The sequence below is a fragment of the Sander vitreus genome, chromosome 22, assembly GCF_031162955.1.
Source record: "Sander vitreus isolate 19-12246 chromosome 22, sanVit1, whole genome shotgun sequence".
NCBI lineage: Eukaryota > Metazoa > Chordata > Actinopteri > Perciformes > Percidae > Sander > Sander vitreus.
In genome coordinates, this window is record NC_135876.1 from 12,991,067 (window position 1) to 13,018,944 (window position 27,878).

At 41.8% G+C, this 27,878-nt stretch overlaps 1 protein-coding gene across 2 annotated transcripts in view; it reads right to left on the reverse strand.

Moving 5' to 3' along the window:
- sema5a (sema domain, seven thrombospondin repeats (type 1 and type 1-like), transmembrane domain (TM) and short cytoplasmic domain, (semaphorin) 5A) overlaps window positions 1-25,080 on the reverse strand; it is a 110,652-nt gene extending 85,572 nt beyond the window's left edge. Inside the window, exon 1 of one of the 2 annotated variants that reach the window (XM_078280715.1) lies at window positions 24,567-25,080. The gene's annotated coding sequence lies outside the window, so the exon portion shown is untranslated. Of the gene's footprint in view, window positions 1-19,672; window positions 19,690-24,566 lie in introns of those variants that run through there. The other variant, XM_078280716.1, reaches the window with a different exon arrangement.
- Between the last annotated feature and the right edge of the window lie 2,798 nt (window positions 25,081-27,878).

Here is a 27,878-nt window from a genome sequence, read left to right on the forward strand (position 1 = left end):
GATGTTCTTTCCTTCAAATTTTGAGAAGGCAGAGACAAAACAGACAAAACATTACACACATCTTTTCATGACAACCATAACTAACAGGTAAAAACGATTGAATCTCTACTCATCAACATGCTCATTGTGTAAATCCTCACATGCTAAATATTTTAGACAACTGCCAGAAACATTTCATATTTTCAGTAATCAAAAATATTTATGACATTATTGTTATAATTCTTGTCTTTACGCCACATCTAATGCAAAGAAATAATGTGCGGCATGTACGATTTTGGTGTCTAATGTCCTAAAGACAACATATTAGATGTCGAACTCCTCCATAAACGCAGAAGAATAATAATGCAGATGCAAAGTCTACTTGTAGGAAAACAATGTCAAGCTGTATAATGGATTTGCTCAGACAGTCGATAGCTGTTTGCTGCATAGTTTTGGAAAGTTATATAATGGCACATTCAGCTGGGTATAGACAGTATTGCATGCACGCACACACACACACACACACACACACACACACACACACACACACACACACACACACACCTTTGGATCTTTGCATTGTGGGAGTTGAGGTGTCAGCTAACTAATCAATTGAAGTCTTCCTGCAGTAACGAGTGGAGAGAGGATCATATTAACACCACTATTGATTTTGTCTGAGGGGGACTTCATGATGGTTGAATTACACTATACATAATGAATACACTCCTGAATAAACGCTGGCATTGTATCGCACACACACACACACCAGCTTTCATACAAACACGTTTGTCAAATGTGAGTGGTGCAGTGATGATCCATCTGTCCAAACACAGTCAGGGGAGTGTGAGTTTGGGGTCACAACACAGTGCTGATGGATGCTTCTCTCTCTCTCTTTGGCCAGACAGGACACACACAGACACACACAAGTAAAATCAACCCAGACTTTGCTTCAGACCAGGGCACACAAAGACACTACAGAGCTGCTTCATAAAGCTGTATGTTTATCAGGCAGAGCGCTTATATGTGTGTGTTTGGATGCGATTGACTGGGTGTTTGTCTGTTTCTCAATCTGTCTATCAGACAGGTTATTGCCAGTTTCTGTTTGTTGTTCTGAGTCTCTATCTGCCAATTGGTATCTGTGCTTTTGGCGTCTTATGTTTTAGACCAAAGCACACACAGAAATGACAGAGATGTTTGCTCTTTACTTTGCTGTCTGTCTGTCTGAAAAGGGCAGCTGAGATTATGGTTGAACTAAGTTGTTTTTAACCTTTTACGATTAAGGTAAATTATGACTATGAAGTCTAAACTTACCAACTGGCTGACTGAGTGACCGACAAATGAAATGACAGACAACGGTCAAACGATCTGACAAATTAACAAACTAGCTGACTGAATGACAGAGAGACTAAGGAGGGGCCTGAATGAGTGAATGACTAGCTGCCTAAAACACAACATGATTGACAGACCAAGTGGCCAACTGACTGACTTTTCTGGCTGTCATGAGGATATTCTTTCACTGCCAGCCCTTGGATTTCCCCATTGTTATCCATCTCCTGCTCCTTTCTGTTTCTACCTGTCACTGACATTTTACCTATTATTATTATCCCTATTTATGCTTTCAGTCCACCTCAGTTCGCCAGGTGTCTCACTGGCTCAGCCAAGGATGACCGAGAGAATGACAGAGTGATGATATCGTCATCAAAGGCTCCGCCCCGCACAGCGGGGTCCTTTCCGCATCACGACCCCCGGATAAGGGCGCAGGTTAATTCCGCGCAAAGAAATGTTTGTGTCTCTCCAAGAGTGAGATTGAAAAGCGCACCCAGATCAGATGGCTTGTTTGTTTCAAAAGCTTATCTGTGGTGCACAGCATTGCTTTTCATGCGCAAATCAAATGTGCAGTTTGTCTTTCAGTCTTTCCGATTAATTCTCTCTGAAGATTAATTCTATCTGTCACCCTGTCTGTCTCCCTGTCAGACAGACAGACAGACACACACACAGACACACACACCTCTTCCAGTTTTCTCTCCTGCCCAGAAAGCATTTCACACTCCAGCTTCCTTACTTTGTACTTACTGTATATTTCTCTGCATTTTGATCAAATATGTCATTCTGTGTGTGAGCATGTTATTATGTTATATGCAATATATTTTATATATTACTTTACTGCTCTTACAGATTTGACTTTGTGCCCGTTTGCACATCTATTATCTTATCATATATTTTATGTTGTCATATGTTTTCTTTTGGTAATATGAATTATTTTTCAGGTCAAACTTAACTTAAAATCTATTTTTGCTGTATCTTTGCTGTTTGTTTTTAGTGTGGACTTCTTTGGTCTTGTTTTCAGTTTTTTTTATTGTATTATTCTTATTGTGTGAACCATAGCACTGAATAAAGGCAACTTCATTTCTATGTATGCTGAATATTGTATATGGAAAGAATGACAATGAATTCTACCTTGTACTTTTGTGAACGTTTGTAAGATTTACAGGGCTGTGACACGTTCCAGTCAATAGCGCACCATGGAGCAGAAGTTGACAGCATGTCTCTTAGAAGCTGCAGCCTTGGGAAACACCCACAAAGGGGCTTGAAACTATAGTTTCCAAAAACAGTTTCATCCTCTTTTGAAAATCTTAGAAATATGCACAATAGCAGCAGAATCATTGTAGTTTATGTTTCCTTGCAGAAAAAGTGAGAACATTTTAAATATCAGTTCAACTTTAAAGCCTAGGGGAAATCTTTGCACATGTATGTTTGCATATGCATATTTATGTAGCGTACTGCTCTATTTTTCACTGCACATAATCTGACTCTGAGTCCAGTAAGTTCCACAAACAGCTCTCTATATTGGAATAAACATTAAACCGTAACAAATACTAAATCAGTTTCCCCCTATTGCAATGACGCTCCAAGATTGCAATCTGTTGTCAGGTTTGCGATTGCCAGAGAAGATTTGGAAAAACAGATTTGTGATTTGCTGTGTATTTTCTGCTCTCAGCATATGGAGGGAAGTTATACAGCTGATGAAACAAAGGCGCTGGGAGGGGGGACAGCAGACAGCTTCTCTGGTACTGGACTTTAACATTGCAGGTATTCAACTTAGTTCTAACTTTGTTTAACAAAACTTCTGAAACTTTTTACAGTTAATAGTCTTGGGGTCAATTTAAGAAAATGTCACCCTCCTCTGCTCCTGAGTAATGGTTGCACTGGTATTTTATTTTTTATTTTATGTGCATGCTGAAAAACACAATGAATCTTAAAAACACCAAAGTCTGGGTACTGTACTGAGGTGAAAGGCTTTTTTTGGTCTTTGACCAGCCCTGATGACTCGTCTGACCACAACCATAGCTTTGCTCCAGTAAAATCTAGGATGTACATCACACACACACTCTCCACTGTCTTGCTCAAAAACACACCCAGCAATTTCATCCGAGTCCCACCCTAGCTCTCCAGAGCTTCCCAAATCCTGCTGTTATTTTTACTCAACTGGCTTACCCTCCAGCACTCATGCTTGCTGATGCATTACCACGTGCCTGAATGCGGTCTGCGCAAGTGTTTCGACACAACACATCTCCAGACGAGGAAAGGCTTCAACAACATGCAATATGTGGCAAGAAAAGTGACATCATACCTCAAAAAGCAAAGCATCCGTGTGAAAAGCTCTCACACTGCATTAGATTACCAGCACGGCGTGGCCCTGTCTTGCTGCCTCCATGATTGCTGGAGGTACTGTAGTTCAATATGACCTGTGACTTTAAACCATTACAGAACTCCTGGCAGGATGGCCCTTTGAATACAGAGCAGGGCTTTTAAAACTGTTCACTTCAAAATTCAGGTCAAGGTAAGGCAGAGTCAGGACTTGTAGCCTACACACCTGACTTAATAATTACAGAGAATTAATCATTTCTGAGGTTGGTTGGTTGGTTTCTGCTCGGCTTTTGACAAGGGTACTTTGAAAAAAGATCCACTGAGTAATGTTTAATTTGTATTCATTTCTTTTAAGAACTGTGCCGAGTTCTTATAGGGAAAGTTTGACATTCTGGGGAATGTGCACATTGGTTTTCTTGTCGAGAGTTAGATGAGAGGATAGATTCCACTTTCATTGCTGTACGCTAAATATTAAGCTATCATTAGCACCATGCTAACTTAGCTTAGCATGAAGACTGGAAACAGGGAGAAACAGCTAGAGTGGCTCTGTCCAAAGGTATAAAAATCAGCCTACAGCACGTCTAAAGCTCATTAATCAACATGTTATCTTGTTTGTGTCATCATTAGTACAAAAAACGGAAGGGTTAATGAACACATGGCTGTTTCACAGTGTTATGTGCCAGACTATTTCTTGGTCGGGACCAGGAACTTCCTCTTGTCTTCGCTGGTTGCATGGAAACTGCGAAGAGCCAAGAAGTAGTCTGACACATCCCTGTAAAACATTAAATTGTTGTTTTTACACTTCTTTTTTTGTAATAATGTAACATGACATGATACGTGTTAATTAGCGTTCATTCCCAGTCTTTATGCTAAGCTAAGTTAGTGGGCTTTAGCTTTATATTTTGTGTATAAGAAAATAAGTATACTTTCTGAAATGTCAAACTTTCCTTCAAGGTTTTCTCACAGAAGAAGACCTTGAAGGAGTTCAGAAATTAAACAAGGCCACGTGCAGCATAGACAGAGGAATGAAGCTACTGTATGTAGCAGCTTCGTCAGGATCCGTGGACAGCACACACTCTGCCTTTCAGTGACAATTAACATTATTCCACGAGCCCTCTCACTACCTCTACGGCCAGGCAGCTGCTGCTGCTGGGAGATGTCTGCATAATACTGTGTCAACTTTCCTGTGGCCGACCCAGGCTCCGATCAGCTGTTGAGACAGCGGCCCTGACACACAGCTCAGACCCTCAGGCAACTGTCTGAGCTGCTCTCAGTTTTAAGAAAGCACTGTTCACAGGGAGCAAATTGTCACAACAACCTTGTAGCTCTGGAGTGTCTTAAATCTCAGAGAAGGAACCGAGTTTGTCACCCCTGCCTGAAAACTACATCTAACTGAGAGTTGATAGTTCCATAACAACCTCAGTAAGGTACTACAAAGTTACCTCTCTGACAGGAAAGCAAGTGTTAGGTTGCTACCAGCTCCCCATATACAACATTTTGGGGTACTTCTTCTAAGCTAATGTCATCGCTGACATTGACTTAACAGCTAGCACTGAAGATTTACACAGACCCCAAAACTCTAAACTGATTTGCAAGCATCAGATCACATTCTTTTTCTCCCTGGAGATGATCAAAACAATCCCCTCATAGATGTTTTGAAGAATATTTCTGTCATTTTCTCAAAGGTTTAACTAGCTTGGGTAATGCATTGGCATCAAAGATTTCTGGCACTTCAAAGCCTTTGTTCTCCGCGCGGTGTATTGGCAGGGCCGATCCGCACAAGAGGAGCAGTGTCATCTGATGCCTGATCAAGGAAGCAGTGGGAAGATGGCCACAATACAACAAACATTAAACTCATGCACTCATAGCGACACATTACTGTACACTCACCAGGGACTGCAGCGATAAGGGGCATAAAGCCCACCACTGAGGGATGGTGACATTTTTAAAGCTTTAATTATATGCTTGGCTAATGGGCAGCGGACTGTCTCACTGGGCGCAAAATTACACTATCACAGTCTACAGCTATGCACAGATGCAAGTCTAAACCTGACTTACCATTCACACAAACACACCTGCCCTCTACACCTCTGAGGTGAAGAACCAAAGTGATTGCACTCGCTGCTCTGCCAATATCAAGGATGACCACTAACTGCAGGACCAGCTCATTGATCTATCTTCTAATTGTGGCACAGACGCGCCTCACAGAAGAATGAAATGCTACCTTGATGCTAACCAGACTCCAAATCAAAAGAAAATCACAGCCATCCAAGGGTAAACTCCTCTCATTCAGCTGAGAATGTGAAATCAGTGAAAGAAGACTTTTTTCTTTCGGCTCTGCACAGAGTACTGCAGTTTTGAATAATCCAATTACTAATATCGTAATCAATCATATCAGCTTTAATGGTGACAGGATATGACTGGGGGAATGATGGATGAAATCTCTTACAAATAGATTCCACTGCAAGGGAGGTCGAGTCGCTTTGGTTCTACTTGGTGTAAATGTACAACACTTTCAACTGTGTGTACTGTTGGATCTTCTACAGCAGAGGTTGAGGGTTTAAAAGTACATCAGGTACTGCAATTCAACATAATGTGAGCTTTTATATTCATACTCCATACATTTCAGAGCAAGGCTAATTATTGTACTTTTTATTCTTTTGGAATACAGACCAGTTACTTCTGCAGTATATACTTTTATATTAACAAGGATAAAATGACTATGATAATATGTAATATAAGGGTTTAAATGTGGACCATATGCTAAAGGATGATGGATTATTAAAGTTAATACTTGCTAATGTGACAGATAAGATTTTGGCTTTAAAGATATGCCAGTTTTTGGAGCCAGTTGAATATCTTTATTTTTGTACATAATATCTTGATTGATTTGTGCTCAAATTTAATCCGTCAATAATCCCATAATTTGTAATGCTTTGTACTTCCATAGTGGGAAAACATGCTGCCCTTTTTTCATTAAGTGTATTTTGTTTGTGTCTTGTCTTTTGTTTCCCATTTTAAAGTTGATAACACTTGGAACCAGTGGAATATATGTTATGAAGAGAGTAGGTCAGCTATCCCATTACACCCAGTGGCTTAATGCAGACAATCTTTTTACTTTACAGAATCAGTTAATTATTGTTTCAGATACTTGGCTAGATCTAACAAAGTTTGTGTATGGCAAAATCTTCTTTCTTTTAAATCTGGCCTGAAACTGTCAACAGTCCCAATTGGTCAAACCCAAAGGGAGGCAGGGCGGGGGGGGCAGGGAGAAATGAACTCTTATCAATCTTTCCACGTTTCTTGCAATCAACACATCCAAAATAACAAGCCTAACAGGCTGCCAACTCCTACAGCTCAGTAATTATATGCCTGAAAAACAACAACAACCATCACCTCTTTGGCAGCAAAAAAAAAAAAAATCATACACACATAAAGGACCTACAAATGGGGAGGGAGCCATAAGGAAGCTGCCTTGAGATGAGTCATCTTACTGTATCTGAAGAAATGTGGCAGGAGGGATAGTAAATTAGCTCTTGGCTCCACTGGAACCAATTAATTACCCGGGCGTGTGCATGTGTGTATGTCTGTTGAGTGCCTGGCCTTGGTAATTTGTCCCGTTAACACCAGAGACAGGCACAATAGCAGAAAGTTATAGCATTAATGAGAGAGAGAGATGGCTTTGGTTAACGGCAGCAGTCGTCTTTGTGTGTGTGTGTGTGTGTGTGTGTGTGTGTGTGTGTGTGTGTGTGTGTGTGTGTGTGTGTGTGTGTGTGTGTGTATGTGTGCCTGCCTGAGTCTCCGTCTCCCCGAACATGTCTCCCAAGGGTAAACTGGAACAACAGAGGAGCAGAGTCTGAGACGGAGCCTGCAGGCACCATGTGATTGTGTCTCTGCTAGACCAACCAAACCAAACAGATGTAGGCCTATCTCGCTCTCCCTCGCCTCTACCTTTCTCTCTCTGTCTGTCTATGTCTATGAGCTAGTGAGGAGTCTGAAGGATTGTGTTTCACCGAGATCTGAATGGACTAGTCCACTCTGACAGTTAGCCTCCACAAAAATAGAGACGCCTGAGACTTGAAGCCACTTTCAGAACCAACCCACACCTTAGCCCCAGGCAACTTGTGTCTCTGGATCTATTAAGGAGAGGAAAAGGCAAAAACTTCACTCATGAAAAGTACTACTTCAGTGATTCTTTTTCCACCTCCTCTTTTCCGCTCACTTCTACTGCAGCAGGGCCTAAGGGTAAAGGCTTTAATTGGGCATCTGATTCCCAGTTGGAGTCCAGAAGAAGAGTTTATTAGTCAGTGTTACAATTAGGAGACACTGGACTTGAAACATTGATTCTGGATTCATATACTATATATTATATACACTGTGCATATGTTATGCATAGTAACAGATATGGCATATTGCAAGCACCTGCACAATAAGAAATATGTTAAACCTAAAGTGAACTAGTTCTAAGTGGTATGTTGGAGGACGTTTCATATGTTTGTTTAGGTGCGTATGCATGGCACGCCATGCACGCCACGCATGCACACATGCACGCACACATACACACACACACACACACACACACACACACACACACACACACACACACACACACACACACACACACACACACACACACACACAGCTCTCCATGTTTTTGACACCATCACAATTTTTCAGGTTTTAAATAAACACATTCACTGTAAATTAATTTCACTCATGTATCTTTAGAGATTCTATTTCAATAAAGTCAGTAGCTCCTCTTGAGGTCATGGGATTCTCACATTAAAAAATGTCTGGTTAATAAGCTTATTTACATCCTCTGAAGATCGGAGTGAGTAAATCAAATGATATGTGCTGTGTCTTTGAAATTCAGAAGATTAAAAGAGGCTAACTTTTAACATCAGGGCTCAGTGATTAAGATTCTGCTGGGAAGGCGGTAATTGCATTTCCTTCTGCGTAATCCAGTGTATTTTCCCCATGGGAGAGGCCAGCCTGTTTTTGAAGAAGCACAACGACGTACACATCTCGCAACACACTCTCCAAGGGGTAAAACCGTGAAAGCGAGGAAGAGCAGGGGCAACAATCACAAATACTAATAGATGTCCATCATTACAGAGCTGCATCGTGATGTCGGTGTAATGGGTTTTTCACAGTCTGCTTCAACACTGTCCCTAATGATAGCCCACAAAACGTCAAACAACACATTTTATTCAGCATAACCTCTGCAGCATGCAATACAAACTGCCTTATGGTTTCAGCTCACTTCTCCTCTTCTTTCTTTTTGTTCAAAATAACATATTAACCTCAATGCCATCCTCCACAGGGAAGCATGAATATTCACCACACACACTCTATTTATGTAGTTATGAAGCTGATAGCTGACAGCTTTAACAACCCCCAAAACAACTGTGCTACTGTAAGGTAGAAAGCTGAAGACCACACCACATATGGCCCCGACCATTATCTTACCCACATCAATGGGTGCCATTATCTTCATGCTTAGGTCCAAAGGCTTAATGGTCAGGTTGTCCTTCACCATGTGCTCATTAACCACTGTGACAAAGCCTTTTGTGCAGGTAGATTTCCCCTGTAAATGCCAATTGGAAGGTCAAGAGAAGCAATGAATTAGAACACAGTTTGACAGAGTGCCAAGGAAGACACACTGGTTACATTAGGGGTTTGGCCTGATATAAAGAAGGGTTTATGGTGATATATAAAATGGCAGCATATGTTAACCAAACTAAAGGTGAACTACTAACATCAGCGTAAAACTGTAAAATTACTTAGTCTTTGTAGCATTTACACAGGAATCCATGACGTTCCTATTATGTGACGCACTTAAATAGCAGCATGGAGGTGGGGGGTGATAGATTTGAGAAGCTGGCACACTTTATAGACAAGGATAGGGGGGAGACATCAAACTTCTGAGGGAAATAGAAAACTGAGGCCCAAGCAGATTTGATGCGGGTGTCATTGATGCTGATCCCTTGACGCGTCACACTACACTCTTACTAATCAGGTCTCACTATAATGTTTCCACACTGTCTCTTTCTCTGATCAATGACACTCTGCCCTCCTTTAAAAGCATGAAGCTTCAGACAGAAAGCGTGAACTGCACAGTTAATCCATTCCGCCGGTGTACTGCTAAATCATCAACATGCCACATTAGATGGACAGAGGGGCAGGGGGAATGTAAAGGAGGCAAAGATCGGTCACAGGTGCAAGTAAAGACAAACTCACGCACGCATGCGTTGCCTACCTGTGACTGTCACTAATATTATTATATGCTTAATTGTACAACAGCTTGCATATAAGCATGCACACACACACACACACACACACACACACACACACACACACACACACACACACAGACAGTCAACAACAATGCTTCTTTCAGCTCATGTCATAACTGCCTTGTAAGTGACAGCACAGCCTTTTAAGACTCCATATATGACAAACATTTATGAATATACGTCACAGTCAGAGAGCTATTTGAACGTCTTCGGGGTACGGTGCCACTGTTTCCCCGAAACACTGACAACAAGTTTCCTCTAATTGACCTAAATGAGCAATGTAACAAATAGAAATCACTTTGATAATGTGTCATCACTTCCTTCAGAAAAACTGAGAGAGCGACAGGGGTTAGAGGCACCGTTTTCACATATCAAACAGACTTATAAAGGTGTAAATTGCCACATAACCCTAACCCTAACCCATCTTTAACAATTTTTTGTTTAGGTAAAACTACAAAGATAGAATTATCAAAAACTCACCCCTCAGCCTCGCTGGGAGGGTGGACAGTCTATAATTGTTATAAGAATGCGTGTGTCAGCAGGTAAACAGTAGGAGAGCAGGTGTGTATGTGTGTGTGTGTGTGTGTGTGTGTGTGTGTGTGTGTGTGTGTGTGTGTGTGCGTGTGTGTGTGTGTGTGTGTGTGTGTGTGTGTGTGTGTGTGTGTAAACGCACTGAGCGCCTTCAGGCTTAATGTTGGTGTTTAATGAGTTTAGTGGGGGGAATTCCAAGGTTTGCGGGATAAAAGTGAGACTCTGTAGTCTCTGTTTGGGGCAGTATTAACTCTCTGAGCCTTCATTGCTGCAGGCTCATCTACTAACTTGATTAGGCAGGTATGGGCCATGTGCTTTGTGCCCTCTCTTCACTGAAATGAAAGCTTGCACAAGGGCAAACTGACACAAACACACACATTACTTACACAAAGGGACATACACACACAATCTTTTTTTTTCAATAAATACATGCCGTCACAACCCCACCCAAAATGCCACCCCGGAGCAAAAAAAAACCCATCTAAGCAGCAGCAACAGTTACATCAACCTCCCTGAGATGAACAGACACACAAGTGGGTATGGCATGTGTCTATAGCTGTGACACGTCTAATTTAAGCTCACGGCTAAATATACAGTACAGTGCAGCGCTGCCCCTCTGAACCGAGTTTCATGACGCCTTTGATGGCTCAACATCAAAGCTGAATATCACCACTTTTAACTCCAATATATTAATTCACTTTCTATGTTTAGGTTCTGCCTCATATTTCTGCAGAGATGAAAAAAATTGAACTTGTCCTTACAATGCATATTCATGCAGCATACACACATTACAACACCAAACAGTCCCGAGCCACGCAAGTCGCCAAGCTTGTCTAATTTTGGTCAACTATTACATTTCCCAGAAATGATTGCATGTATTAATTTGGAAATACCTTCCTGTGTCATTATGATTACAATTACAGGTTGTGGTCCTGGTTAATACCCCTTCGCCGCTCTAAATCCCCAGGAGTCAGTTGCAAAGAGTACTGGGCGTATATAATGTGTGGTCTCTACTGGTGTTGACAGCCCTGGGGTCCATCTGGGCTTGATTGTAGGCCAAAAACAGATGTTCCTGGCCGTATATGTGTTTGTGTGTGTGTGTGTGTGTGTGTGTGTGTTTGTGTGTGTGTTTGTGTATAGTTTCTTCACTACCTTTAAGCGTGTGGGCAGAATATATGTGTGCACAGCTGCCTACCCAAATGCACCTATTACTGCTGAAAATACCTCTTTGTGCGTGACCCACTTGTATCAGTTTGTTTCCTTGCATGTGCCTCTGTGAGTGAGTTTGTGTCAGTGCCTCCTTATTTTTATTTTGTGTTCAATCTTAACAGTGTCAACAGCTACTCATCTGATCCTATTTATTGGTATTTACATGTCTTTTCCTCTATGTGTAGTTAACTAAATATATTTTACACTGAGATAAAAAAAGGAATTGAAAGACTTCACCTTGGGATCCTGGAAATTCAAATGGGCATTTTTCCCTTTTTCTGACATTTAAATTTTATGGACAAAATTGATAGAGAAATAAACAGCAGATGTATCAATGAATGCCCAAACAAAGTTAAAATAAATGAAAGTAAAATTAAGAAAAATCAACTAATCAGCTTGCTTGACACGCAGTTCTGCACTGCGAATTGTTAAGTTTTTGAAAATGTGTGCACATCATCTCCTCTGCGAGCCTCTGTGACCTATGGTTACCCATAACACCCTTCTCTGTGTAGGTTCACAGAAATGTTTACATCCTTCTGCACAGAAGGATAACAGCTTGAGTCTGAAGATATCTTAGTAGGGTCCAGGGTTCATTCGGATTTGACTACATTATTTCTCTAATTGAGACAATGACATACACATTACACATACACATTATTTCAAGCTCATTTGATGATATGACAACAACATTATAACTAAAGTCATTATAATCAAGCTGTTTTGCATGTTATGGGGCAGATTCCTTTTTTTATGTATCTAAATCTAACAAAAAACAATCCCTCTTACAATGTCAACATTGCAGTTGAGTTGCAGATTAGCAGCAATTTAGAACTATGCACAGATCTGCTGCTTCATGTGATGACATTCATATATAATACTGTAATTTGTACCCTGTAAAAAGTTTATTTTTTGTATTAAAATAAAAGCAGACGAGAAGCTGATGGAAATTTGGAAAATCTGGAAGGAAATATTTTCCATCCTGTGCTACAGTAGTTGGTCTGTAGTACTATAACTCAGAAATCCAAAAGTGCATTATCACATGGTTACACTGACTTGTATTGTTCAGCTGCGTGCAGTCAGTGGACAGAGTCAGAACAAATTTAAATGTACACATGCGTGACGGCGCCTTAAAACTGGGCTGTGACTCCAGCTGAACACTCCGACGAGTTCGTCTGGATGCCTACATATATTATATTTGCTGCGTATATTATTTTTGTTCAAGGCAGCACATGTACAAATGCACATAAGAACATGCATGTGAGCAAATGTATTTCTGCCAGTGAATTCTTACAGGCTGATCGGTTGTCTGGGAAGACCAAGTACTAATGGCTCACACTGACCCTCTCTTCAAAAATGGGAAGAGAGGTGAAAAAGACTGGAGAGGAAGAGGAGGCAAGAAAGTCGCATAGGGTTACTTGAGAGGGGCTGGTAATAATGAGAGGAATAGTGGAACAAAGGATAAAGGAGATGCAGTAGAGGATGAAGAGAAAGAGGTTGGATGGGATGAAATTAAGGGACGGGCTTGGATAGAGGAGAAGAGGGGTGTTAAAGAGGTTAGGCAGGAACAAAAGAAGCGGTGAGTGAGGAGGAGAATGGAGGGGATTAATAGAAGATGAGTTTAGATGGAAAGAAAGAAAAGGACTCAGGAGTTTAGAGGCACTTCAGGGAAAGGAGGTTGGAACGTGTGGCTTTGCTATGAAGAGTTCCTAGGATCTCCATGAATAACACATGCCATTAAAACTGCAATTCCTTACATCTCCAGCCCGCTATGTGCATGTCATATGTCAGGAGAGTGGTCCCACAGAGGTAATTGAATCAAGACATGAAAACAACAGGGGAACAGACACAGGGCGAGGTGGTCAGGCACAGCTGGAAAAGCAACAGTCCCCCCCTTTTTTAAAGGAAGGGAAAGGAAACACAGGGGGAAGTATCTGGGACTGCGGTGTCCAGAGAGCTGACTCTACATAGCCTTTCACAGGAGCCACAGCTCCAGGTACAACACAGTGCAGCTCTGTTTAACATCCAATTCTGTTCCAATTCCCCATGCTTTTTTTTTATTTTTTTTTAGCCCGCCTCTACCCCCTTACCAACACACCAGGCTTTTTTTTGGTTTTGTTTTATGTAAAGTGACTGTAATCGTCCATCACAGTGTGAAATGATGACAGAACGGGTAAAAAATGTATTCAAAGTCACCCCCTGTCAAGGAAAGGCAGACTGAAAGAGACCAGTTCACACAAAAATATCTATAATGGTCTCGCCGCTTTTACATGCAGGAAAATGTTGCGGGGGAAGAAGCCAAAATTGGGTGAGAAGTAGTTTAAAGTGCTCTGTTTGTGTTTTGTTTTTTTATCCGGGCTCATCAAGCAAACTACTGCTATTGCGAAAAGGGAAAATTGCCTGTAAAAACTTCCCCTCTGCTACATCATGCCTCAAACCGGAGAAAATCTGGAAGTGGAGGTTCATTGTGGGAGCAGCGTGTAAATAAACATAAACAGCACTAGGTGTAAATGAGCTTAACAGGGAAAATAAAGTTGTGATGATCGTCTCTACAGCTGGCCCAGACTGTTAATGTCTGCACTTTTTCTATTAGATGGGACCCCCTGGCTGCCTCATACAAGTATGTTATTGTTCTGGGGCTGTGAGTGTGGGTGTCTGCATTGTGAGACTGTGTCTGGAGGTGATAAAACAGCAGAAAGCACATAAATAATGACTTAATGATCTCCTCCACCCTTTGCTGTAATGATGACAATGGAGTTTCCCAAGCCGGGACGCTGATGGGGGCGGGGTAATCCACATGTGGCCTCCAGGTGTGTTCAACTCTATCTATGTTACTTCTTAACTCTCCATGGACGTCCATCTTTTACTTTGTCAATCTTTTATTATTGCAAGGTCACTGTATGTCCATCTATAAAATGTATTCTTTGCTGCGAGAGCATTTATCTTGCTGCAATTGCAGAAAGCTCTAACTTATATGTGTGAAAGCGTTCTATTCTCAAGGCATACAGCGGGATATCGGCATTAATCAATCCGTCAAGTTGCATTCTTGTGTATACGGAGAGTGTGTGAGAATGGTAAATGTGTGTTAGAAACAGAAGAGAGAGAGAGAATAAAGGAGAGGAACAGGTAATTTTGAGTGACAGAATGTGTGGGACCACACACTGAATCAGACGTGCAGCTAAATTATAGTCTAGGTAGCTGAGGCAGAAATAAAAGTGTGATTTACGTAATTGTTTCTTTAGGTGGGTTCTGCTCTACAACAATAGCAGTAAATCATGCAACTGTACACTGCAATTAAGAACCTGTGTTTCCTTCACAGTAATCATGCGCTGCAGCTAAATATGGTGATTTGATAAAGATCATTTATGTTAGAGATATTTTGGCCTTTTTATGCTTTTTAAATCATTTTGCCAACACCTGAACATCTTTTGCAGCTTCTGGAAAGCATCATTTCGACTGAGGTGTTCAGGGAGGCGTCTGGATGCCATCGACTCTCACTGCGAGAGAGGAAAAAGCTAACCGAGAAGCACTAAAGAGTGAGAATCAGAGATGAAACGGTGTGACTGTAACCTGACAATTACTGTAATTGCTCCAGCTAGAACTGATGAATTGAATAGATATCTGAGAGGGTGCGAAATGACACGCGTCTGCTCATACGCAATTTCAAAAAGAAACTCTTTTTAAGATGAAGCCAAGACAAGAAGAAACATATTTGCAATGAGAAAGTATTAATTATGATATATGGGGCCCAGAGGGGGGAGAGGGGGAGGCAGCATGGGTGTTAAGCTCCGCTGAGGACAATGACAGGTTACATCAGGTCTCATTGTGTGCAGGGTGACTTGCCACCGCCTGTGGGACTAAAATGGTTCCAGGAAGCAGAAACCGCTGTTGTGTCATGCCTTTTAAAATACAACACTGGCCATAAAGCTGAACACAAGGGCTTTTAGTGTCCTTGAGTAAGTTACTGCATCCCTCCAAGATCCAGCTGCCCCTGCACTCTGACCTTCTCATATCAAAAGGGAGGGCGAGCGAAAAGATTATTTCCCTCTGGCCGTGAATTAAGTATTGAGTTAATATTATGGTATTCAGCGCAGAGTAAGAGGGTGGGTGTGAGCTGTAATGGGGTTGAGGGAAAGAAGTAAAAACATCCCCTATTCTCTGAAAACAACTGAATGGTTTGTAGATATCCAGCTACACATTTCACATTTCATGTTTTTGTAACACCAGCAGTGGCATTAAAAGGAGTGGACAAAAAAAACAACTATCGCACTACTGTGCGAGTAAAGCACAATTACCTCCTGAGTGTCAGGTGCTTGATGGTATCCAGCAACAGTTTGTGTGAGATAAAACTCCTGTATGTGTGCTTTTCTAAAGTCAATAAGAAGACGTCCACCCTGCAGGAAAGAATCCCCTTTTGCCCTTAACTGCTGCAGAGCAGGGAGCACTTCTCTACCCAGAAAGCCTTTGGGGATCAGCGTGGAGCACAAAATAGATCAGGATGCTATGGGGCCCTTACTTCGGAAGGACAGAGGTCTATTTTTAATGACAACAAGAGCACTGCAACAAAGTGTTGTGGTAGTGCAAGTCCAGAGGAAATGTATCCTCTGCGTAGGAGTTCCTCCCTCGCTGTGCCTGTTAAGAGTTTTGTAACAGCTTGAGTCCAAAACAACTGTGAAGGTTTCCTGCAACAAAATCCATTTGATCCTTCATTTACACTGATTTGACTGAGCTGATATCAGCTTATCCTCATTAAGGAAAAACAGGCAGTTGTCTTTTCTTCTTTTAGTCTCTGACAGAGAAAGAGTGTGTGCTTTCATGAAACTATGCACCTTTCTCGCACACCTACAATGTGTATCTCTCTGAAAGGGCAGTAGTGAGGTTCGGGGTCAGGTCTGGTTGAGGTCCCATCTCTGAGAAAGTGAAACTGGATCCTTTTTCTTTCACTCACTCTGAGTCACCCTGCTGACATCCGGAGGCCCGACACATGCACCTGAGAGCAGAGCTGCATGTGAAATAAACAACAGAACTATATTTCTATCATATTTGTACACAGGGATATTTTTGTTTCTGCCTTGACTCGCTCTGCTTTGCTTATTCTTGGGGATTTATTTATTGATATCATCTTTCTGTCTATCTGACCGTCTCTTCCTCCGTATCTCTACATTATATGATGCTGCAAGGTTTAAAGCTCAGCTCTTCTGTCAAAGCAACACGACAGCATACCTCCTTAACGCGTGTGGGGATTTGTGTTTTTAGGCGCTTTGCTGTTTGTATTAGTCTTCTCTTTTCTATGCCAGACAGAAGAGGGAGAAACATTCTCATCCCAGAGAATCTTTAAACAATCCACTTAAGTCCCAACAGTGCAGAAGAAGAGAGTCACAACCCGTGAATGCACTTTTTGGGGGAACACAATACAGCCAGAGAAGAAGAATAGAAACATTCTCTTGTTTCATGAACAGCATAATCAGACCACTGTATTGGCCAACCAACACTGTGTATGAAAAAAGCACACTCCTAGCAATACCTCTAGAATTACTCCATTGTCTTCTACAGCAACTAATATCCTTATCACTGAGGCTCAGTACCTGGCTAGACTTTTAAAAGACTTAATGTTCCATAGAAAAAATATCTCTTGAAACTCCCACTTGTGTACAATAGTTTTCAACTCTAAATTACCACTTTCTCTTGTGCAAAGAGCTTAAAAAGTCAAAGTCAAGTCAGCTTAGCTTACTGTAAGCAACACGGGCAATCAACAAAATAAGGTGTTCACCGCTGGCATTCTGCCAGCGGTGAACACCTTATTTTTCAGACTGAGGGCTCATTTTTCCTGATGGTTTATTCTAGGAAGAATGAGATGTTATTCAAGGGGAATAATAAGTGGTCTGCTATTCACTGCTGGTGGTTTAGATCAGACCACACATCCTCTGTGTGGTTTCACCTCCAGAACTGAGGCGGCATTGTTTCTATGAAACGGGGTAGACTACACATCCCCATTTATGCTCTACACAGACCAGTAAAGGGCATGACTCATGAGTCTCTCCTGTCTGGAGTGTGTGCAGTGTTTTTGGAAAACAATACAGTACGTGTGTGTGAAGGAGAGACCACGCGACTGTGTTTTTTTTAACTTGTTTCTCACTTTCTTTGCCCTACTATAAGGGTGTATAGGTTTGGTTTCAGCCACATAATGAAGTCCTTTAATGAATTACTATGTAGATCGCTGCTCTATTAATGTGGTAACCCTGCTTAAAGTCACGTTTAGGTTCCTTGTTAGAGACTTGATACTGTGCTCTTTTTGATTGATGTTTAATTGTAGCATTTTTTAGGAGAATATTAACTGTGGAAATAAAATGTATTACTTTTTTTTTTTTTACACAAAAACGATGCAGTGTAGTGTGAAAAACATACTGTGTAGTTCCCCAACAACCTCCTGCAATAAGGGTGGGCAATGCAGTTTTGGAAGATCATATCAGCTCAGATTCTAACTCATACTCAATTAAAAGTAGCAATACAACAATGTAAAAATACTGCATTACAAGTACAAAGTCCTGCATTCAAAATCCTACTTAAGTAAAGGTACAGAAGTATTATCAGCTAAATATACTATGACTCATGTGAGATATTGGAGTATACACATATATAAAGCCTATATATATGGAATATATTGGGCTAAAAGTCATGAGATTATTATTGGGTTAGGAGTATCGTACACATATAATCAGTTACTTTCAACCACCGTATGTAGCATGAGAGGTCAAACCCAATATTCAATGAAATTGCTAGATAATAATTGAAAGCGACTCAGGTTAGCATATTGACATTTTTGGACATTGGTGGCGACAACATATGACTTTTAGAGTGTTGACAGTAAGAGAACATTGCTTGGTTTTAGTGAACAGAAAGTGAGGGAGACATGCCCCCTTCATCCCCAGTGGAAATTTTCTCTTCCTTCATCTTGTTTTTCTCTTTTCTACTTCTCTCCTGTCTTCCCTTCTCTTGCTGCCTCTTCCTACTATTCTCTCTTGTCCCATCCCGATTACCTGTCCCTCTGTCCTTCCCTCTCTAAGGACCTCTGGCACTGACAGATGAATCCAGCAGACAGATGCATCTGGGGGCCGCTGCCTCTCGAGAAGAACTCCTTCTTGTATATTTAACAATTTCCCTCAAACACGCTCGTCCTACCTGTCTGCTCGCCAATCCTCGTATTGGCCTTTTATCTCTACATAATTCTGCTTCCTTTTTTCTTTCGCCTTTTCTTTTCTCATTCAAAAAGAAGGCGCTGCCCCTCTTTGTCTGGGAAACTTAAGTTCTTATCTTTTCACCTTTAGCTCCCTTCCGCTCTTTATATCTCCCCTCTAATCTCCCTCTGCATCTCTCTTCCGCTCCCATTTTTACTGCATGGCCGAACTACAAGCAGTTATCTTTTAGATGTTATCGCAAACTTTCATATAAGGTCGGATAAAAAGAATATAGCACGCTCTGTAATTTCTCTTTCTCATCCATCTGCGGAGGAGAGCATCCTTTTTCAACTCAAATATTTCTTTCGAGGATATTGCTCCGATTATCCCTTCGTAATGATTTCAAAGTAGAGATAAATGTTTTCATTTGCTGAAGATTAAAGGATTTCATGCATTTATATCCTCTCATTGATCAAATTAGAGCTTCTCTGGCTGTTTGCTGTGGTGCGATAGATGAAGCTCTGAGAGTTCTAAACACATCACATCAAAAGAGCTTCTTATCGTATAATGATATGCTCTATAAAGATAAGACCCACCCCTCTAAGTCCCAAGAGGGGTAAAAACAAAACTCAGACCCAGGAAAGAATTCAGCCACATTACCTCTTGCTGAGATAGAAAAAAATATGGCAAACACAACATCGCACAACCCACAAACACACAGACAGCACATACCTGTGCACCTGCTTTAGTAATAGGTGCAGGCTGCTAATTTAGCTGCAACTATACATAGCGACGAGTGTCAAAGTCTCGCAGGAGGCAATCCACTTTTGCTCTCACCTCAGAGGTACAAGCTGCAGCCTGAAAGAAGAAGCAGCTCCTATGAAAGAGAAATATACGAGTTGAGCACCCGCTATCAAATGATCCTCTCATTCATGCTTCAAAGTCATACATCTTTCAGAAAAATACAGCTAGGTGACGGCCCAGAGAGGGGAAAAGTGTGTGTTTCTCTCTGTGTGTGTGGTGACAACTCATGACTCATTTCACCCTTAAAATGGCCCTGTGGCGCAATCAATAAACAAAGACCAGCAAAGCCTCTTCACTCTCTCTCTCTCCCCCCCCCCGACCCCCCGACTCATTACACCTCCTCACACACTCTCTCCTGCCTTCTTCTCCTCCCCTCGACTGCTCTCTCGCTTGCCTCAGTAGTACAACAAACTCCAAACTTAAATACGTTTACAATAATCGCTTCTCCTGTTGTCGCAGAAGTTTGGATCTCTGTTTAACCTTTCAAACATCCTCTTGGCTTGATCCCCAGTGAAAAAGAGGCTTTGGGGATTATTTAATCGTGACCCAAATAGAGTCTCCCTCTTCTTCCTGACTGGTGGTTAAAGACAGATTCCTTTGCTATTTGAGTGGGGTTTTTGAGGTTGTAGCGGAGAGAGGGACAGAGCTAATGTAGTGTAACAGCACTGGTGAGTGAAGGCTGCTTTAGCGGTGCTAATTCCCTTAGACGGGCGGACATGACACTGGATGTTTTACTCGAACCACAGACATTCATTCTTGGATCCAAGCAGCAGAAATAATGGTGCATCCAGGATCACATATCGCTTGCCTGTGCTTCCGTGCCGTACTGTGAACTCAAATTATTTCCTACACCTGCCCCTGTGCTGCTTCTGCTGTTTAGCATGCAGTGTGAAATTATCACAACTTCCTCTGCCTGTTTTAAAAGAATATGTCCCATCAGAGAACTGCTTTGTGTGTGTGTGTGTGTGTGTGTTTCTACACACATCCACTTTTTATCACTTCATTTCCAGCTCTTTTAACAAATCTCTCCTCATTTTTTATGCTGTGTTTTCAATTTAACTTACTTCAGTCACCAGCTGTGTAGCACTACAGTATTAATATTCCTCGCAGAAAATAAAGTCACAATGAGTGTTTGAAAATAAAGCTGCCAGGCAAGCAACAAAGCTTTCAGAGCTGACCTTGATGGGAAGAGATGTAACTCCATTTCATCCTGCAGACTTTTGTGAGGATAAAGAACAGATGCTAAGGGGTTGGATTTTGAATCCCACTTGATAACTCCGTCACGATCTCTATGGAAACTGTTGTGACACTTTGGCCTTTAAAGAACAGAAGTGCCGTGGATGACAAACTTTTATTTTTTATTTTCAGTTATTTTGTGACTGACGGGGCACTCAAGTCCCCTGCAGGAAACCTTGGGAGTAGCCATAGCAACATTGTGCCATCTCACTAAATAACTTGAGAATGCTGGAAAAGAAAACAAAAACTTGTTTACTTACACCCTGGCAACTTACTCTGTTATGTAGGAATAGGTCAGACATATATCTGAATATGCTACTGGCACAAATAAGCACAAAATCCCACAAACAATTTGCCTAAATATTTGGAATCAGCATCCTCCCACATGTGGCATGATTCTCTGGAGCTACAGTCTTGAAATCAGAAGTGGCAGCAAGAACAAGGGAGGAATGAGATAATGGCAAAGTGGTTGTGATATATAAATAGCTTGTGGTGGTGAGAGAACAAAGCACAGCAGGGAAGAACAGCAGAGCACTTCAGCGATTGTTTGAGTCCCCAAGTTTACTTGTATAAGAGCAATAAATCATCCACTGAGGAGAATATGTACAATCGGGGCTTCCATGTGATTCACAGCCAATAAAGTCAGATCCTTTGAGAGGCTGTGTACAGGGACAGACTATCTCAAAGCCCCATCTTGCTGGTGTCAGATAAATAAGAAACCAAAGGGCCTTAAAGAGCACCAAGGGGCCAGAGGGTAATGGCTGTTTGGTTTACACGTGCATGATAATGCCTTTCACTTTCACTCCCAACAGAGCTCGACCCCCGAGGGGACGCCGAATCACAAAGCTCGACGACAATGGGCTTGTCATTCAATTGGTTTCCATGGCGACCACACAACCCGCTGAGGCCACCGGGGTCATTTTCATCATGAAACCCTCCTGCCTGGGACTAATTGCTGTGTTTGTGCTGGTGTTCTGTGTCAGTGCTCGGGCAAATTCCCAACACAGTGCAAATATCAATCACGCTAATCATATGCTGCTTTTCACTAGGCGCTGGAATGTGTGGCTGGTTTACATTACTGCAGGCTCATCTGCTGCTCATCTTTGTTATGACTCAGGAGTGTTAAGTGTTAATGTTGTTCAGGGGCAAGGCTACAACTAACAATTATTACCATTAGCGATTAATATTCTAATTCTTTTCTCAATTAACCAATTCAATCTGGTCTGTAAAGTGTCAGAAAACGCACATCACAGTTTCCCAAAGCCCAAGTTGACATATTAAATTTTCTTGTTTTATCCAACCAACAGTCCAAATATATTAAATGTACTACTATTAAAGATAAAGCAAACCAGCAAATATTCACATCTGAGAAACTGCAACCAGACAATGTTTGTAATTTTTGCGCTTAAAAATATCAAAGTAGTTGCAGAAACGGATAATCGCCCATTCGTTGCAACTCCAATGTTGTTTTTGCTCCTTGCAGTGATTCTCTTGCGCTTCAGTTGCAATATAAACTGGCAACTTTAGCCAAAAGGCATCATGTCACATGATTCCTTGATTCAGCATTTTCATCCCTGTCGTTTTGTATTCTTTTTCATCTCTTTTTCCTCTCTTCTCCTAGGGGATTTTAGCATCTGACGTCTAATAAAGACCTGGACGCTGTGAGTCCAAAGTAATTCTACCATCTGGATGAGGGTACCTGTTTTTTTTCCATTGGTAAGCACAGTGTGACAGGATGGATGAGCCACAGCATCCTCGTGGGTCTGAGGCCATAAGATCAGAGGAAGCTGACTGTGTTCATCAGAACTGCAGCTTTCAAGTCCCTGAAAGGTAGCATGACCTAAACAGCTACAGAGCCACTCAGGGAGCTTTATACTCTGGACGCAACATCTGAGTAAGAATTTGCATGTTCTCTAAAAAGGTGCTCGCCTCATGCTTAAAAAAACAAACAAACAGTGGTGAATAAGTAGGGATGGGATTCACCAGAGGCCTCACGATACGATATCATCACGATACTTATGTCACGTTACGATATTATTGCGATTTTAAACATATTGCAATATTCTGCGATATATTGCAATTTATTACCTTTTTCCAACGTAAATTTTTTCCCAAATGGAAACTTTGTCAACATCTGTTTTATCTAAAAAAGATACATTGCTCTGTTTGTTCATCTCAATTTTATTGCTGCAAAATGGGATTGTCAAGCAGACAAACTGACCAACACATATATAATGAAAGATTGATACTTGGCGTCTGTGTATCAATACAGTATTGCCACGGAAAATATCGCGATATTATGCTGTATCGATTTCGCCCCCAACCCTATGAACAAGTGGCTTAGTTAACAATTATGTCCGGTTAATCGTACACCAATCAGCATGATCATGGCTGGAGATTAGCATTTAACTAAATCTGCCGCAGGGCTGGTAAGAGCCAAGGACACAGCCGCAGGGTAACTGAGGAGCACACGAACCACATGTATTATCTCCTTCACAACACCAATCACCTACAGCACAAACACAGCTTCTACTATTGTATATTTACCTTGTCTAATTCACCCCGCTCACAGACAAATAGTACATTGGATGCAGTTTGACGATGGCTTTTGTGGAAGAGAAATGCTTGGTTTCGTTGGGAATAAAACAAAAGTTCAAATGAAGCTTTTATACTTGTGAAATAACTTTGATAGTTCTACAAAACCATAAAAACCTTCAAGGACTCGGCTCTAGCTCTATTGTGCGGGAAGCTGGATGTTTGAGGTGTATGACTGGAAGGTCTGACCATCTCAACAAAGGGATGTGCAGAATTAAAGAAACTTATGGCACGTGTTTTCATTTTCATTAAATGCAAAGTGGTGTGTATGTTTACGCGAAGTCATGATGTCAATCAGCATTGTCTCATGAAGGGCACACATTCTGTTCATCTCCTTGGTGACAGTGACATCATTTTACCAAATGCAAAAACAAAACTACACAAAGCAGTACAAACTACTAAAAGGTCACATCTAAAAGCAGAGACAACTGATAAAACAATTAGTATATGCAGAAATCTTAACACAATTAAAAACACACACAAACACACACACACAAACACACACACACACACACACACACACATTTCCCAATTTGCATTTGGGCTTTCAAAGCAGAGCTTCTTTTCTAGACTATTTCCCTTTTTATAACCATGAGCAGTCATATTATATACATGCTTGTACTCCTGCACATGCTGCAGTGAATGCAGAAGACTTGTGCTGCTGAGAGTATTGGTTATAATACTAGACCCTGATCAATTGTCATAAGATATTGAGAAAGGAAAGGAGTTTGTAAAATATAAAGATCTGATGATGGGGGTACTGGTGATGGTTGCACTCTGCCAGCACCACCAAGTGGTCAGACATCGCAAATCCAAATGCAAAACTTCTAAAACTGGTATTTTATATTGTTGGGTATTGGATTTGTCGATTATTTTATTTTGGTTGCTGTAAGATTCTGGCATATTCCCACTCTGCAACATGCTTTAACTTATTTTAACTTGTGATTTGACTGTGGAATAGGATATGACAAGCAATAAAAGTCATGGGTTTATTTTCAGGAGAAAACAAATACCTCGCGTTTAGAAACGCAATGTCTACAAAACTGTAACATATCTTAATAGTATACAATCTATAATAAAATGCGCTTCTTCTTACCAAGTGAGGTGCCCAATTCCCGTTCATCTAGTAGGGAGCGAAGCTGCGTGTCTTGTCCCGGTGAGAAGAATGGTATGGAGAAACAAAAAATAAAGATGAGCTGAAGATGATATATCCTCCGTTCTGTTGCGTCTCTTGCCAGAAATCGACCTCAGTAAAACTCCTTTCTCTGCAGAGATTCCTCTGTGCTCTCTCTCGTCCCTCCGGAGTCCTGCGTGCTATTTCTGCCCCACAGAGAAACGCTCTTTGCCGATGGCTCCTCGGTGGTTTGTAATCGGACACCGCACTGTCGCGCTGCGCCACAGACAATGTGCCTCTGCTCTCTTGGGGGGTGGGGAGTGGGGAGCGCCGGTGCCAAAAAGCAACGGCGCAAAACAAAACTGTCCTTCAAGTAAAACAGTGAGATCTTGTGTACAAAAAAGCCAAGCGGATTGGAGGTGGGAGATGTGTCCGATGCTGCTCTCAGCTGCGCATCTCACGAGCAGGGTTTTGGATGGCTGAGGAGTGCGCCCCCACTTCGCGCGTCCACTCCAGCACCGAGGAGAAACGTGGCAGCGGCGCACAGCTGTTCTGCAGGTGGAGGAGAGGAATACAGCCCACAAACCGCGCGAGCTACAAGTGGGTTGGCTACGATTTGCACAGTTTGAGCTATTTTGATATATTTACCTCGATATGGTTCTCTATTGATTCCAGCAGTTAAATTCCACTGTGGTTTGTCTCTTCCAGGGAGGTCAGAGGTCAACATCAGTTTTAGAAAAGCACTCTCCCCTTGAGCATTTGCATGTGAATCTGGGAGTTTTACATGACATTTGGACGTATAAACCTTGTTATAGACATCCAAAAAATTTCAGTTTAGAGTCTTTTCACCTGCAAATCCTCGCTCTCTGTGAAAGAGCTGGTTAGGATCCCTTTTCAAGGATGGGGAACGAAGCCCATCATGCATAGGCCTATCTGTAATCACTGGGGCCCAGCTGTCTAATGTTGTGATGAAGTGTTGAAGCTACACAAAGCACCAAACATCTTTTAACAAAGAAAATGAGCAGTAGAGAGAGAAAATGTATCGTTTTTAGAAAGTAAATGTATGTCATGTCAGAGTGTGTGTGTGCGTGTGTGCGTGCGCGCATGTGTGCGTGTGTGTGTGTGTATTTTAATAGACACCCCCAGTTCAATTACCTATTAATCCTCCGGTGAATGAAGGCAGCCTCTATCTAGCTCCAAAAGCCCTAATAGTGTTGTACACAGCTTTAGGGCTATGACAGCAAGTGTGTGTCTGTCTTTTTGACAGACGTGTAGCGGAGTCAACAACAGCCTGTTAATACGCCTCTTCGTTCAACATGAACGTGCTTCTGTGAATGCCCCGGCTCCTGTATACCCACATCTATATTCAAATCAGGTAATTTTCATAAAAATGTAGCTACCCACGAGGGGAAGTAAAGCTGAGATTTACATTTCAAGTGGCGTCCATGCAACTCTGGGAATTGCGTGGTTAACCTTTTCCTTTCTCTTGCTGCACAGGGAGTCGCAAAGGGAGCGTTCTTAAAATATTAGAACAGATTGGATGAAGGTATGGCACGCCAAAGGCCGTGACAGTGCTTGACAAAACAATAAACTTAGTTCTCAAATGTTAGTTAGAAAATCATCATATATAGCCTACTTTCATCCACTGAAAGTGCTGTGACCTCCAGAACTTTCTCCTTGCTTCAAGAATCGCAGACTCTCTTTTACTCTGCATGGTTTGATCACTGCCGTGCAATAAAGTGTATCCCACAGAGCTCCAGCTAAGCTTCAGAGTGAGGCTTTAGCTGCCTGAGTTGCACCGAGAGAGGTTTCATCAGTAAAAATAATGCGGTCAGCCATCAGACTCATTGATGGATGCTTTTGACTACATTACTTCATGATGGGAGGCCTGAGACAGAATTAATCAAAACAACTCTCAAGTCTCCTCTGGTGTGTTTGTGAATGTGTATGTGGCCACCATTGTTGCTCAGCATTCCTGTTTTGATGTCAAGCGAACTGAAGTTGCCAGGCAAGCAGAGAAAAATCAGTTTCAGAAGGAGCCTCCTATGTTTCACCTGGTCGTATAAGATCTCAGCAGGATGTATTTGTGTGTGTGTGTGTGTGTGTGTGTGTGTGTGTGTGTGTGTGTGTTTCATCTCTCAGCTTTCTTTTTGAAGAAATGGAGGTTTATATTCTTTGTAGTCTACTAAGTGCAGAGACCAAATACTATTTTCAAAGTAAGGTCATAGTGAAAGAAACTGAAGGCCAACTTTTATCTGTACAGAAAAAAGCCAAACCAGATGGGACAAAATAATAATTCCCTGGCACATATATTTAGTGCTTTTCATGCATCTTTAATGGCTTGTGTGCATGTTATCTGTATCTGTATACAGTGATGGAAAGAGGGGAGATGCTAAGAGCAGGCCAAGCCCTCGCTTTGGTGTCAAACCTCGGTTGCCGAGCCCCTAAAATCCCTCTCTCAAACATGCCATCTGTCATGCAGTTCCTTTGCTGCTTTTGATCCTGAGGTCAGCTCACACCTTGCAAACACAGGCAGCCAACCAGCCAGCCAGCCGCTGGGACATGCAAAACACACACGTTCACTGACACATAAGTGAAACATTTTCACATGTGGGGGTTGAGGTATGGGCACACTTTGATGCTTTCACATATTCATGATTGTGCAAAAATGACTACATTTGAGTGATTTAGAGAGGTGAGAGGACAGTTGAGTGAGAGAGAGAAGGGGTCATTTCCCAGGAGCAAAGAAGCTGTGTGTGTGGGGGTAGCAAGGGTGAGAAAGCGAGCGCAAAACTGGCCAGCTGTGAGAGACTGCAGTCATTCCTCACTCTGAGCTCCATACCTGGAGACTCAATGAGCCATCCCACGCTGCAGTAGGGCCAAAGCCATGTGATTTCTCAGGCTTACTCAGCCTTACTGCGCCCCTGCAGCAGCAGCATCCAGGGCCTCAAGTGCCAGGACTCCACAAAGTCTACTTTCACTGCCACACTCCACGGAAGGAAGGATTGGGCAATGATGCCATAACTGTCACAGTGTCAGAGGAAGTATGTCTGCGACAGTTCTCGAGGTGACAGCCTCAGCACGATTATTAAGAGGCTAAAGTTTATCAGATCTGAGATACTTATTGATCCCTAAATGCCTTACTTTTTTAAAGTCATGCTTGCGGCATTGCTAGGGATGCCAATGTTAGTCAAAAGGGTCGGTTACCACTGGTCCAAACTAAAATATATCAACTATTGGCTTTATTTCCATGCAATTTGGCATAAATATTCATATTCCCAGATGATATATCCT